This window comes from Hypanus sabinus, chromosome 2 (assembly GCF_030144855.1).
Source record: "Hypanus sabinus isolate sHypSab1 chromosome 2, sHypSab1.hap1, whole genome shotgun sequence".
Classification (NCBI taxonomy): Eukaryota; Metazoa; Chordata; class Chondrichthyes; order Myliobatiformes; family Dasyatidae; genus Hypanus; species Hypanus sabinus.
The window spans coordinates 125,386,386-125,402,340 of NC_082707.1; the positions used below are offsets into that span (position 1 = coordinate 125,386,386).

The following is a 15,955-nucleotide window of genomic DNA, read 5'->3' on the forward strand; positions in this document are numbered from 1 at the left end:
TCCCATTTTAATTTCCTGGCTACTGTTTAGAGGCTTGTATATAATTCCCATCAAGTTGCTTTTTAAAAAAAAGAAACACTTGTACTTTCTGAACTCTACCCATAAGGAATCTACATCTGCCGATCCTTTGTCACCTCTTTCTAGGGATTTGATTTCATTTTTTTTTACCAACAGAGCAATCCCACCCCTCTGCCTACTTCCCTGTCCTTTTAATACAATGTTTGCCCTTGGATGTTAAGCTCCCAACTATAACCTTCTTTCAGCTGTGACTCCAGTAGGTCCACAATGTCATACCATCCAGTCTCTAACTGCATAACAAGATCAATTACCTTATTTCATGTACTATGTACATTTAAGTGTAACATCTTTAGTCCTGTATTCATCGCCCTTTTTGTTTTTGCCCCCATGTTAAACTTCAACTCGTCCCACTGACTGCAATTTTGCCCTCTCATCGGTCTATCCTTCCACAGTCTCAGTACACATTGCATCACTTGTATACCAAATGTTCCATCCTCAGCTTCCATCCCTCTGCCAAATTAGTTTAAATCATCCCCAACAGCTCTAGGAAACATACTTGCCAAGATATTGATCCCCGTCAGATTCAGGTGTAACCCATCCCTTTTGTACAGGTTATACCTTCCCTAGAAGAGGTCCCAATGATCCAGAGATCTGAAACCCTGCCACCTGTACAATTTTCTCAGCTCCATATTCATCTGCTGAATCACCCTATTCTTACCCTCTTGGTGCATAGCACAGGCATCAATCCAGAGATTACTATCCAGGAGGTCCTGCTTTTCTGCTTTCTATCAAGCTGCCTGTGTTCTCTCTTTGGGGCCACCTCCCTTTTCCTACTTATGGCATTGGTACCAATATGTACCACAACTTCTGGCAGCTCACTATCCTCCTTTAGAATGCAATGGACCCAATCCAAGACATCCCTGACCCTAGCACCTGGGGGCAATATACATCCAGATGTCTCTTTCACATCCACCGAATCTCCTGACTGCTACTCTAACTATGGAATCCCCTTTCCCTACTGCACTCCTCTTCCCTTCCAAGCCAGAGAGTCAGACTCAGCACCAGAGACCCACCCATTGTCCCTTCCCACTGGTAGATTGATTTTCTGAATAGTATCCAATGTATTATTCTTGCCATTGAGGGGGACATCCACAGGGGTACTCTGCAGTGGCGGTCTATTCCCTTTCCCTCTTCTGACAGTCACCCACATACCTGCCTCCAATAACTTATGGGTGACTACCTCCCTGTAACTCCTATCAACTCCTCATTCTCCCATATAAGCAGAAGGTCTTCAAGCTGCAGCTCCATTTCCTTAATATGGTATCTAAGCAGCTGCAGCTCGAAGCTACATCTGCATGAAGTGCAGTCAGGGAGATTGTCAGTCTCCCTGCATGCCCACCTCTCACACAAAGAACATACCTCAAACTCTGGACCAATTCTCAGTGCATTAGCTATGTAAAAAAAAAATCTTAAAAAACTTAACTGGAAACTTACTTAGAACCTGTGCTTGTCCAAGCCTGCTCTCGCCCAAGACTGTTGAACCAAATCCTCCTACTCTAACCTTGGCCCACTCCAACAATGGCCACTCCGCTTGCATCTCCCTTCTTTTTATTGTCTCATATAAAACTCACTTCCAATGAGATTTGATCTTTTCAAATGATTCCCATCATGCAATGATGCCTTTTGCTTACTCGCTAATTCAAATTATGACTCACTACCAACAAGACCTGTTCTTTTCAAAGAATGCACGAACTTTAAATGTACATGTACGATACATTGCTTTCAGAAGCATTGACAACAAAAGAGAAAATACTTCACCCATTTAAAAAAAATCATCTACCCAAGTAAAGAAATGTGTATTGCTGCACATTCTAATGGACTACCTTTGGAAGATGAAGACAAAAAGTACCAGGAATGAGCCATAATGAACCTTGAACAATGCCTCTACTATTGAGCAGGATTACAGTGGATCAGAGTTTTGGCCTCAAATGCATCTCTCCATCTGATCCCTGTTATACTTGTCCAAAAGAAAGTCTCTCTCCGGACCTTGAATATGCCAAGTAGCAGAATGTACAGCATTCTGCAGCAAACATCAGAAGAGGCACTTCCTCATCTCAATCTTCAAGAGCCTATTGTTTCTCCAGAAATTCCTGTCCTAGTTCTGGAACTCACCATCAGGGCAACGTCCTCACAAATCCATCCCACCTGGCAGCTAAAAAATATTGTTTAAATGAGGAATGCTTCGGTAAAATCCCATTCAGTGAATTGTTTCCCCTTGGCTTTTCAATAGCAGGGACAGACATGAGAGTCAAAATTCACAAGATTCTTGGTTCTAACCAATCATAACGCGAGAATCTGAAGGAGAGACTAAGACTCTCATTGCCAACACCCAAGTACAGTTCCTCTCTGGATTTTGAACCCCAAATCTACAAACATCAAATGCATACACACAAGTATTTGGAAGACTAGTGGATAGATGGAGATGGATTAACCAGCTGGTCAGGGCTACAACCATCTGCTGCTGGGTGGGAACAGAGCACTTCCATGTACCCATCCTTCTCTCAAGGCGCAAGAATTGGGGGCTGGGTCAAGCCAGGAAGAGCTGGATCCACAGAGCAGACTCATTCCATCATGGAGTCAGTGAGGCTGACTGGTGGCCACTCCTCCTGCAGTTTCTCATTCTACTACCACAGCTCTATGATCCTCTCCCATACACTGTTTCGGTTCATTTCCAATCTACAGACAGCTTAGATTAAGAACAGCTGTCTGGAATGGAACCCTGTCATAACCTGGATCTGCCTGTATGAAAAACAAGGTCAGCAGCACTTATGGACAAACCTGCAATTTTTCTGCAGATGTTTTCATTTTGACAGTGTTTGTCCATTAATCTTCCCCTCAAGTGCCAGGAGTCTGATAGTTTAGAAGCTGATTAGTTCTGGCTGCACTTCACCCCACCTAATAAGTGCTTCCAGCAGTTTTTATTTTAATGTCAGGTTTCCAGCATCTGCAATTTTATTTTGCTCTTCAGTTGATAAAGTACCAGAAGTTTTCTAAATATAGTGCATGAATCAGGGATTTATACCAAAACCTGCATGAGGCCATAGCTTAGCTACAGCTGGAATATTATGAACAAGTTGGGCACCAATCTTAGTATAGAGAGTGAAAATTTTGGAATGCTATTCAAGAATTGTGATACAGATTTTGTGTTAATTAAGAGATTTGTAAAGCTTATGATAGATAGATAAATAAATAGATAGATAGGTACTTTATTGATCCCAAAGGAAATTAAAGTGTCACAGTAGCATTACAAGTGCACAGATACAAGAAAGAATAAAAAATGAGTTACCTCAAACAGTCTAACAGGAGGGGGTCATCACATCCCCGGCTATAGGTTGACTCATTGTAGAGCCTAATGGCTGAGGGTAAGAATGACCTCATATAGCACTCTTTGGAGCAGCACATTTGTCTTAGTCTATTACTGAAAGTGCTCCTCTGTTCAGCCAAGGTGGCACTTAGAGGGTGAGAAACACTGTCCAGAATTACTAGGATTTTCCATAGGTTCATTTGTTCTACCACATCTTCCAGTGTGTCCAGTTTGATTCCTATAACAGAGCCAGCCTTTCTAATCAGCTTATTGAGCCTGTTGACATCACCTGTGTTGATGCTATTCCCCCAGCAAAACACCACATAGAAGATTGTACTGGCGACAACAGACTGGTGGAACATGTGAAGGAGAAGCCTGCATATTCCAAAGGACCTCAGTCTCCTCAGGAAGTCGAGATGACTCTGACCATTCTTGTACACAGCCTCTGTGTTGGTGTTCCACTCAAGTCTGTCATCCATGTGCACCCCCAGGTACTTGTAGGTCCTCACCACATCCACGTCCTCACCGTCAATGGTAACAGGGAGCAATACAGGCTTAGTCTTCCTAAAGTCCATCACCATCTCCTTTGACTTAGTGATGTTGAGCTGCAGATGACTCAACTTGCTTCATTTGACAAAGTCCTCCACCAGGGCCCAGTATTCACTTTCCTGTTCTCCCTTTGTACACCCAACTATTGCTGAGTCATCAGAGAGTTTCTGCAGATGACGTGACTCAGTGTTGTATCTAAAGTCCGAGGTATACGAGGTAAACAGAAAGGGAACCAATACGGTCCCTATGGAAGCCCCTGTGCTTCATGTCTGACACACAGCTCTGAAGCTGCACATACTGTGGTCTGCCAGTCAGGTGGTCCATTGTCCGGGATACAATGGAAGTGCCAACCTGCATTGAATGGAGCTTTGAGGGCTGTGTGGCATTGAAGACACTTGAGAAATCAAAAAATGTGATCCTCACAGTGCTGCACTGCTTACCCAAATGGGAGTAGGCTCTGTTCAGCAGGTAGATGACAGTATCATTGAATCTAGTGTGCTCCTGGTAGGCAATTTGCAGGGCAGAGGGCTGATCTGACAAGGGGTTGAAGGTGAGTCAGGACCAGCCTCTCTAGGGTCTTCTTGATGTATGAAGTCAGTAGTCATTTAAGACTTTTGGTTGGCCCTTCTTGGGTACAGGGATCACATGTGATGTTTTCCACACAGTCAGGACCCTTTCCAGACTGAGACTCAGATTGAAAATGAACTGGAGAACTCCACACAGCTGCTCAGCACTCTCCTTCAGGACCTTGGGGTTTTCACCTTCCAGTCCCAACACTTTGCCATATCTGAGTTTCCCCGGAGTCCTTCTCACCTGCTTAGTAATGAAGGCAAGATTTATGTCTCAACAGATTAAGGGTGACATAGTAAGAGGTCTTTATTTTATAGGCTTTGTTAGGATAGACAGGAACTTAGAATGTTCAGAACAAGAGAATATAAAATTGTCAGTAAGTAAATCAACAGAAAATTGTTTTTCCAAACAGATGTTATAAATGGAATCAAAATAAGAACCAGGTTTAATATCACTGGCATATGTCGTGAATTTTTTTAACAGTGGCAGCAGTACAATGCAATACATGATAAGATAGTAAAATAAGTAGTAAGTATATACATGTATATTAAGTAGTTAAAGATAGTGCAAAAATAGAAATACTATAAAAAGGTGAGGTAGTGTTCACAGATTCAATGTCCATTTAGGAATCGGATGGCAGAGGGGAAGAAGCTGTCCCTGTATCGCTGAGTGCATGCCTTCAGGCTTCTGTACCTCTTTCCTGACAGTAACAATGAGAAGAGGGCTTGTTCTGGGTGATAGGGGCCCTTAACGATGGACACTGCCTTTCTAAGTACCACTCCTTGAAGATGTCTTGGATACCACAGAGCCCAGTACCCAAGATGGAGCTTCTTTCGATCCTGTGCAGTAGCCCTCCCCGACGCACACACCAGACAGTGATATAGCCCATCAGAATGGTCACCACAGTACACCTGTAGAAGTTTGAGTGTGACAAACCAGATCTCCTCAAACTCCTAATCAAATATAGCTACTGTCTTGCTTTCTTTGTAGCTGCATTGATATGTTGGGACCAGGTTAGATCCTCAGAGATCTCGACATCCAGGAATTTGAAATTGCTCACTCTCTCTCACTCTCTGTTACCTAAAGGAATAGTTAATGCAGATTTAGAAATGCATATTTGTTATGTATCAATGGGAGTAGAAATAGAAAAATCTGTCAGTTGTGCAAGATGAAAAGCAATGCAATGACACGGTTAGAAAGCCTTGTATTTGCTCTGTGCTCTCAATGTGATGCCAAATGTTAAAAAACACCAACACTTCAAAGGAAGACTGAAGGAGGAAAATTTGCATTGTTTCAAAATACTAGTCTTTCTTCAGAAGCAGTGTTCACAGGGTTACCATTTTAGAAGGTGCTTGTGATGACTGCAAATCTCCCATTATGACAGTAGCAAGCAACTTGTCTCAGAGGACAAATACTATGTATACAATGTGTTTTCTTCCCCCTCACCAACAGCAACTTCATTACTGTATTTGGCACCAATCTCTTCACTGTCAGCAACACAAACTCCTTTTTTCTCCTCTGGCATGTCTATATGCATGGACATATACTTTATTGCTAGATTGTGATCCCATTGGACAGCACAGTCATAGTCATTTGGTATTCCTGCTTTATAAGAATAACTAACTGAACAGTCTATAGAAAATCTTGAAGAGTCAATCTTTTAAGTATTCAGTCTCACAAATAAACCACATTCTCTTTTGATTCACATGCATTGTGTCTTCTTATATTGGTGATCCCCAACTCATCACTTAAACCAGAACTCAAAAGCCACAAAGATCTTTGCTAATCACTAGTTTGAAACATAGAAAACCTACAGCACAATGCTGTGGCAAACATATTCTTACTTTGGAAATTACCTAGGATTAACCATAGCCCTCTACTTTTCTAAGCTCCATGTACCTAGTCAGGAATTTCTTAAAAGACCCTATCGTATCCGCTTCCACCACAGTCTCTGGAAGCCCATTCCATACACTCACCACTCTCTGCGTAAAATACTGACCACTGACATCTCCTCTGTACCTACTTCCAGGCACCTTAAAACTGTGTCCTCTCGTGCTAGCAATTTCAGCCCTGGGAAAGAGCCTCTGACTATCCACACAATCAATGCCTCTCATCGTCTTATACACCTCTATCAGGTCACCTCTCATCCTCCAAATGCACTTCAAGCAGATGTGGCAATCAGGGAGACTGGAGGTCTCCCTGATCTTTCACATCTCGCATGAGGAACACACTGCTAACCTAGAATCCACTCTCACTACTCTTGCTAGTCAATAATAAACAAAGAGAAACATGACAGATATCTCAATCTAGCCACCTCTTGAGCAACACCCTCAGATTTTACTCTGTAAGATAGCCACAATGGCCACTTTGCTTAAACCTAACTTTTTTATTGGCCCTTTATGAAGTGTCTAATAACCCAAATAATCTCAAGCTCCATGGAAAGTCTCAGCAGGCACCACTCACTTTTTAAATCTTGCACTACTCTTTGCAAGTAACTGTCCCCATGATCTCAAGCTCTCCAGGAAGTCCCAACAGGTGCCTACAGATCCTACAATCTCAGGCTCTGCAGATAGTCCTGAGAGGCACTATTCTCCACAAGTAATTTACTGCCAGACCTGGATTTACGTGCTAGAGTGAGAGGAATGAGTAAGAACAGGGGAATATCTCGAACTGACCACCATAAGTAGCTCCAGTTTGTAGGAAACAAGGTTGAATCTGGAGGAAATTACTGGGAATATATGCTCAGTGCCCACTTTAAGTATCTCATACATCTAATAAAGTAGCCACTGAATGTACCTGTATGTCTGGGGTCTTCGGCTGCTGTAGCTGAACCAAGAATTGAATTGAATTGAATTCTTACATCCTTCACGTAGACGAGGAGTAAAAATCTTCATGTTATATCTCCCTCTATATGTGATTTATAATAAATAGAACAGTCAATGTAACATAGAAATACACTCAAATCAGCACGAGTTAATCAGTCTGATGGCCTGGTGGAAGAAGCTGTCCCGGAGCCTGCTGGTCCTGGCTTTTATGCTGCAATACATTTCCCGGATGGGAGCAGCTGGAATAGATTGTGGTTGGGGTGACTTGGGTCCCCAGTGATCTGTCGAGCCCTTTTCTCATACCTGTTCACAACTACAGATGCACTGGGCTATCTGGACCACTCTCTGCAGAGTCCTACGATTAAAGGAGGTACAGTTCCCATACCAGGCAGTGATGCAGCCAGTAAAGATGCTCTCAGTTGAGCCCCTGTAGAAAGTTCTTAGGATTTGGGGGCACATACCAAACTTCCTCAACCATCTGAGGTGAATGAGGTGCTATTGTGCCTTTTTCACTACACAGCTGGTGTGTACAGACCAGGTGAGATCCTCTGTGACATGGATGCCAAGGAACTTCAGGCTGTTTACCCTCTCAGACCCAGATCCATTGATGTCAGTAGGGGCTAGCCCAATTGACATATTCTGCATTCAGAGATGCTCTTCTGCACATCACTGCTGTAACACATGGTTATTTGAGTTATTTATGCCCTCCTGTCAGCTTGAACCAGTCCGGCCATTACCCTCTAACCTCAGTCATTAACAAGGCAGCTTTGCCAACTGAACTGCTGCTCACTGGATGTTTTTGTTAATTATACCATTCTCTATAAACTCTGGAGACTACTGTGTATGAAAATCCCAAGAGATCAGCAGTTTCTGAGATACACAAACTACCCTTCTGGCACCAACAATCATTCCACGGTCAAAGTCACTTAAATCACATTTCATTTCCATTCTGACATTTAATCTGAACAACAATTGAACTTCTTGACCATGTTTGCCTACATTTATGCATGGAATTGCTGCCACATTCAGTATTTTGCATTAATGAGTAGGTATACAGGTGAATCTAATAAAGTGGCCATTGAGCGCAAGGGATATAGCTTACAGGGAAAATTTATGATAGCATAGGAGGCAGCTGGGAAGCACAATCGCAACTGGGAGTCTCTGTCACATTTTCATAAGTCTCATTCATGGATCAAATCACCTCTTTCCTTGTAATATGGAAATACAAGAAGAAATCCTTTGTTTCCTCATTTGCTGGCTCCAGTCAGATCAGGTTGGTAACAATGTCATCTCTACGATTTCCATCAACACAGGTGCACCACAAGGCTGTACGCTTAGTCCCCTACTCTACTCATTTTACATTTATGACTGTGGGGCTAAGCAAAGCTCCCATGCCATATTCAAGTTTGTCAAAGGCCAAATCAAAGTTGGTGATAAATCAGCATATAAGGAGAGGTATGGAAAATATGGTTGAGTGGTATCATTACAACCTCACATTCAATGTCAGCAAGACAAAGGAACTGGTTATAGACTTCAGGAGAAGGAAACTGGAGGTCCACAAGCCAATCCTCATCGGAGGATCAGAGGCAGAGAGGGTTAGCGACTTTAAATTCCTAGGTGCTTCTATTTCAGAGGACCTGTCCTGGGCCCAGCACGTAAATACAATTGTGAAGAAAGCATGGCAGCACCTCTACTTCCTTAGAAGTTTGCAGAAATATGGCATGATACCTAAAACTTTGAGAAATTACAGATGTGCAGTGGAGGGTATACTGATTAGCAGTGCCATAGCCTGCTACGGGAATGGTAACACGCTTGAACAGAAAATCCTATAAGATGTAGTGGATAAAGCCCAGTCCTTCACGTGTAAACCCTCCAAAACACTGAGCACATCTACATGAAATATTGTCATAGGAAAGCGGCATAGATCATTATGCACTCCACCATCCAGGACATGCTCTCTTCTCACTGCTGCATTCAGGAAGGTGGTACAACAGACTCAGGACTCACACCACCAGGTTCAGGAACAGTCATGACCCCCTCAACCAACAGGCTCTTGAACCAAAGGGGATAACTTCATTCAACTTCTCTTGCCCCATGACTGAAATGTTCCCACAACCAATGGACTCACTTTCAAGGACTCTTCATCTTATGTTTTCGATATTTACTGCATAGTTATTTATATTATTGTTTCTTCTTTTTGCATTTGCAGTTTGTTGTCTACTGCACACTAGTTGAATAACCTAAACATAAAGTACACTGCAGATGCTATGGTCAAATCAAGACGTACAAAAAAGCTGGATGAACTCAGCAGGTCGGGCAGTATCCATTGAAAGGAGCAGTCCTGACGAAGGGCCTCGGCCCGAAACGTTGACCGCTCCTTTCAACGGATGCTGCCCGACTTGCTGAGTTCATCCAGCTTTTTTGAACAACATAGTTGGGCAGTCTTTCAATGATTCTATAGGTTTGTTGTGTATGCCCACAAGAAAATGTATAGGTACTTTGACAATGAAATTTACTTTGACCTTTGACTTTTTGAAAAAAATGTCAGGAGTGGGAGAGAAAAACAAAAACTGGAGAAGCAGAGAGGAACCGCAATGTGTGGGAACTGCTATGAATCAGACTTTTAAAAATAAAATGAATTAAAGTAAACATTTGCAGATACTGGAAGTCAAAAACAAAATTAGAAAATGTCAGAAAGTCTAGGCATGCTAGGCAGCAAATATGGACAGATAGAATAGATATTTCAGGTCAGTGACCTGAAACTTTGACACTATCAAAATAAAAAAAATTCTCATATAAAGGATATTAAAGGATATGTAATTTAAAGAAAATGTCATTTGTGGAGAGGAATTGAAGATGTATTTTGCTCAATTTGTTGTGCAAACATTTCTGTTAGGCACAAGCGTGCAGGAGACTGAATCCCAGTCAAAAGTGCCAAGAGTGTGGGCAAGGCCAAGGATACAGAAAAGGATGAACTGCAGAGTTGGGTAAATTTGAAAATCTCTCAGTAAAACCACTGAAGCAGAACATATTTCTGACTGAGTTTAAAAGATTTGAAAAGTAAAAGACTGCAAATGCTGGAAACACCCAGCACGTCAGGCAGCACCTGTGGAGAAAGAAACACTTAATATTTTGGATCTTTGATGCTCCTTAATCAAAGAAATTTCTAAGATTTCACCCTACACACTTAAATTGGCCCATGATTCCAAGGAAATCACTGGATTGGGTAGAGAAGATACCTGTTACACGAGGTTCAGCAATTGAGAGGCATAGGTCAAATAGGCTGGTGGGACTTCCAGACATTTCTGTAATATATTTGCATTTTTGCATATAGATGTATAAGATGATGAGAGGTATTGATCATGTAGATAGTCAGAGGTTTTTTCCCAGGGCTGAAGTGGCTAGCACAAGAGGGCACAGTTTTAAGGTGCTTGGAAGTAGGTACAGAGGAGATGTCAGGGGTAAGTTTTTTCACGCAGAGAGTGGTGAGTGGAATGGACTGCCGGTGATGGTGGTGGAAGCGGAGACAATAGGGTCTTTTAAGAGACTCCTGGATAGGTACAAGGAGCTTAGAAAAATAGAGGGCTATGGATAACCCTAGGTAATTTCTAAAGTAAGTACATGTTTGGCACAGAATCATGGGCCGAAGGACCTGTATTGTGCTGAAGGTTTTCTATGTTTCTGTTTTATTCTTTATCTGATGCTTCTTTCACAGCTTTCATTTTTAAGTTGCAAGTGTGACTTCCATTTTAACATAGCTGCCACCATTGAGAAAGATTTTGTGTTTCTGCATCCTGTCAACATGTTTCAAGTTAACAATTAAAACAAAAATAGTTTTCAAAGAACATTACAACTTGATATTAAAGAATGATTCCATAAAAAAAACTTTGTCAATTTGTAAATCTGTACCCATTTAGCCAAAGTAAAAATTTGTTTGTGAAATACAATTTATCAGTTAGAATTTTCCATTATGCAGTCTGCTTTGAGTAGGAACATAATTTATAGCCTGCATCTTGTGGGTGAACTCTTTCAAAAATTCATAAGAAGTCATAAGGTAGACGATTAGGCTGTAATGAATAACTGACAGTTATTATAAAGGAATTATTGAATCCAGGGACTTAGATGACATTTTAATTTGAATGAGTCTATAAGAGTCATCTGAATTCAAATGAGATTACAAACTTGAAATCACTCCAATTTATTAAATATCTACATGCACTGGTTTCTCTCCCATGGCAATGTTCCTATCAAGCAAGTAATGCATATTTTATCATTTAGCACATAACCAGAGCCATATCTATAGTAGAAGAGTAACATTTCATCCCGCTGTTTATAAATTGCATTTATTATGAATGAATATGTTATCATGTACTTATTCAATGCAGGTAGGAGAGACTTTATATCATTACAATTTTATGAACTTGTTTAATTTTGACTTTTAAGACTTGTCCTGAATACACTGAAAACTTTTTACTGAAAAAAGCACTTGTAGTATAATACCTTTCATAATATTATGACATTCCAAAACCCTCAACAGCAACGAAGTACAACTTGCTGCAGAAATGAGAGACAACGAGGTGGAGATGACTTCCCTGGACATTTGTAAGAACCACAATTGTTCATTGGGGTTTTACACAGAGTTTGAAAATCTTTCACCTAATCGTGTGATTGGGCAAATTACACAAAATGTTTTATAAACACAAGACTTTCTGCAGATGTTGGAAATCCAGAGTAACACACAATATGCTGGAGGAACTCAGCAGGTCAGGCAACATCAAAGGAAAGGAATCAAAAAACAATGTTTCGGGTTGAGATCCTTCATCAGGAATGGAAAGGAGGGGGGAAGAAGCCAGAATAAGGTGGTGGGCAGAGGGGAATAAGTCTGAAACACAGAAGTTTCAGCCCAGTTTTGCCACTTGCTGCTTTTGTTGGTAAACAAGTCAAGGGTCACAGAGAGGTGGGAGAATTTCTGCTCAGTGGTTGGAATGAAAAGCTGAGAGATAATAGAGTATTTAAATGCAGAGTTGCATCTGGGGTGTGTGCGCGCAGCACACAAGTCAGTTATGCAATTATACAACTTAATATTATCAGGTATGTACAAGAACATTTCTGATAGGCAAGCATCACCCTGTAAATATTCCCACAGGTATTTCTTACCAGTAAAGAATAACGTATTCTTCATATACATTAGAAAGGTAAGGGACTTTCTGGGACTGAGTATGAAATAGGTAAAACAGGGGAATTCAGAAGAGGTGAATGAGGTGACATCTGAGCTGAGAAAGATTTTCAAAAGCTTGCAATTAATACTTAAAAATATAGAAATCACCTAAATCCATCCATAAATTTCATGGACACTGTTTCAGGAATATTAATGGCCAATTAACTGGATTGGCCATTGATTAACTGGAATCAATTAATCAAAGGCAGAAGAAAGAATAAAGAAAGTAAAAGACAGAAACAGAAAAAGGAAAGAGCAATTCCTTGTTTTATTCTTTATTTTCCCTGCCTGTAATTTCTTCTTCTGATGGAAGATCATTGTTCACAAATGTTAACTCCTACTCTTAATTTTGTTGAAAATTGAACTGAAAAAAGATTTTAAATTAAACGCATTAAATGTACAATAAATCTTGTTAAAAAAAATTCCAACCCACAGAAATACCCGAGTTTCATTGATTAGTTCCTAAGTGGCATGAGGATTACCAATTACATTTACAGGGCCCTTTTTGTGAAATTTACGAGAAATGCCTGAGCATTTATTGTATTTATGGTGCAAATTTAAGAGTTTCTCAACAACCAAAAAAAATTTAAGAAAATACACAAGTAATTTAAAGATCCGTGACAATTGCTAATCAGAGATAGTATCCCAGCTACAGAAAGCGAGGACATCATGAAGGGATTTTCTAGTGAATCAGTTTGGGTTGAAATCAGAAACAGGAAGGCAACAATCACTTTATTAAAAGTGTTCTATAGGATCCCCAATAGCCACTGGGGCACCGGGGAGCAGATAAATAGGCAGGTTTTATAAAGGTGCAAATATAACAGGGTTGTTGTCACAGTTGACTTCAACTTCCATTATTAAGGATTTCAACATCCTTAGTGCCAGAAGTTAAGGTGGGGTAGATTTGTTAGGTGTGTCTGTATGAATTTGGTACTAGACACTGGACCTAGTCAGGCCACAGACCTCTTCTTGAGTGATTATTTTGGGGATAGTGACCACAACTCCCTGACCTTTAACATAGCCATGAACAAGAATAGGAGCAGATGATGTGGGCAAGTATTTAACTGGGGGTGACTTAATAACTATGGAAAGAGTTAGGCACTTGGAAGTGTAAACTGGGAACAGATGCTCTCAGGGAAATACACAACTGAAATGTGAGGGGTGTTTATGAACACTTGCATGGGTTTCTGAATAGGTCTGACCTACTGAGACAAGGAAAAGATGGCAAGGTGAAGGAACCATGAATTGCAAGAGAAGTGGATCTTTTTATCAAGAGGAAGAAGAAATCATACTTGGAACCAAAGGAGATATATCCCAAGTTACTACAAGAAGTGAGGGAAGCAATTGCTGGAGCATTGACAATGATCTTTGTGTCCTCCCTGGCCACAGGCTTGGAGATGGCAAGTGCTGTATCTTTATTCAAGGGTAATAGGGTTGATACTGGGGATTTGATGCCAGTAACTTACAAACACTTGGAGAAGCGTAGTATTGTTAGGGGTAGTGTGGCTTTCTGAAAAGCAGGTCATGCCTCACAGACCAAATTGAGTTTCTTAAGGAGGTGACAAAACAAACTGATAAAGGTAAAGCTTCAGTATATAGAAATGCTTTTGATAAGATCTTTAACAAGATTCACCATGGTAAGCTCATCCAAAAAGTCATGCAGCTTTGAATTCCTTGAGACTTGACTACATAGATTTGAAGTGATTTGCTCACAGAAGGCAGAAGATGAAAGTAAATGGAGCATATTCTGCCTGGAGGCCAGTGACTACCAGTGTTCCGCAGGGATCTGTTCTGGGATCCCTGCGCTTTCTGATTTTTATTAGTGATTTGCATGAGGAAGTAGAGGGGTGGGTTAGTCAGTCTGGACCTGACATGAATGCTTAAGGTGTTGTGGATAACGTGAAGGGTTGGCGTAGGTTACAACAGGATAGAGGGTGCAGGGATGGGCTGAGAAACGGCAAGAAGAGTTCAATCCATTAAAGTGTGAGGTATCCAATTTGGAAGACTGGAGGTGCAGTCCAAAGTGAATGCCGAGATTCTTAGTAGTGTGAAGGAACAGAGGGGTCTTGGGGTCCATGCCACAGATCCCTCAAAGGTACCACGCATGTTGATAGGTAGTTAAGGCAGTGTATATTATGTTGGCCTTCATTAGTTGGGGGATCAAGTTCAATAACTGCAGAGTAACTCTGCAACTCTATGAGGCTCTGGTTAGATCACACTTAAATCATATGACCATAAGACATGAGAGCAGAATTGGGCCATTCAGCCCATCATATCTGCTCTGCCATTCATCATGGCTGATTCTGGATCCTACTCAACCCCTTAAACCTGCCTTCTTGCCAAATCTTTTGATGCCCTGAGCAATCAAGAAACTATCAACTTCCACCATAAATATATCTATGGACTTGGCCTCCATCGCAGTCTGTGGCAGAGCATTCCACAGATTCACTACTCTCTAGCAAAAAAAATTCCTCCTTACCTCTGATCTAAAAGGCTCCCCCTCAATTTTGAGGGTGTGCCCCTTAGTTCTGGATACCCCCCAACATAGAAAATATCCTCTCCACATCCACCCTATCTAGTCCTTTCAACGTTTGGTAGGTTTCAACGAGATCCCCCAGCATTCTTCTAAATACTAGCAAGTACAGACAACCAGACAGACATACTTTATTGATCCCGAGGGAAATTGGGTTTTGTTACAGCTGCACCAACAAAGAATAGTGTAGAAGTACAGCAATATAAAACAATAATTAAATAATAAGTTAATCATGCCAGGTGGAAATATGTCCAGGACCAGCCTATTGGCGCAGGGTATCTAACACTCTGAGGGAGAAGTTGTAAAATTTGATGGCCACAGGTAGGAATGACTTCCTATGACGCTCAGTGTTACATCTCGGTGGAAGTACAGGTCCAAAGTTAACAAATGCTCCTCATATGTTAACTCATTCGTTTCTAGAATAATCCTCATGAAGTTCCTCTGGATTCTCTCCAAATGCCAACATTGCATTTGCCTTCTTTACCATAGACTCGACCTGTAAATTAACCTGCTGAGAGTCCTGTAGGAGGACTTCTAAAGCGTTCTACACCCCTCATGTCTGAAAGTCCTCCCCACTTAGCTAATGGTCTACACTATTGCTCCTTTTACCAAAATGCATTATCATACATTTCCCAAAACAGTATTTCATCAGCCACTTTTTTTTGCCCATTCTTCCAACTTGTCTGAGTCCTGCTGCAATCACATTGCTTCCTCAGCACTACCTACCCCTTCACCTATCTTTGTATCATCTGCAAACTTGGCCACAAAGCTATCAGTTCCATTATCCAAATCAATGGGAAAAGTAGCGGTCCTAATACTGACCACTGAGGAACACATCACTGGCAACTAACCAGAAAAGGCCCCCTTCATTCCTACTC

At 41.2% G+C, this 15,955-nt stretch overlaps 1 protein-coding gene across 3 annotated transcripts in view; it reads right to left on the minus strand.

The window, feature by feature from the left end:
* rgs6 (regulator of G protein signaling 6) overlaps positions 1-15,955 on the minus strand; it is a 568,741-nt gene that overhangs the window by 525,622 nt on the left and 27,164 nt on the right. The window lies entirely within an intron of this gene.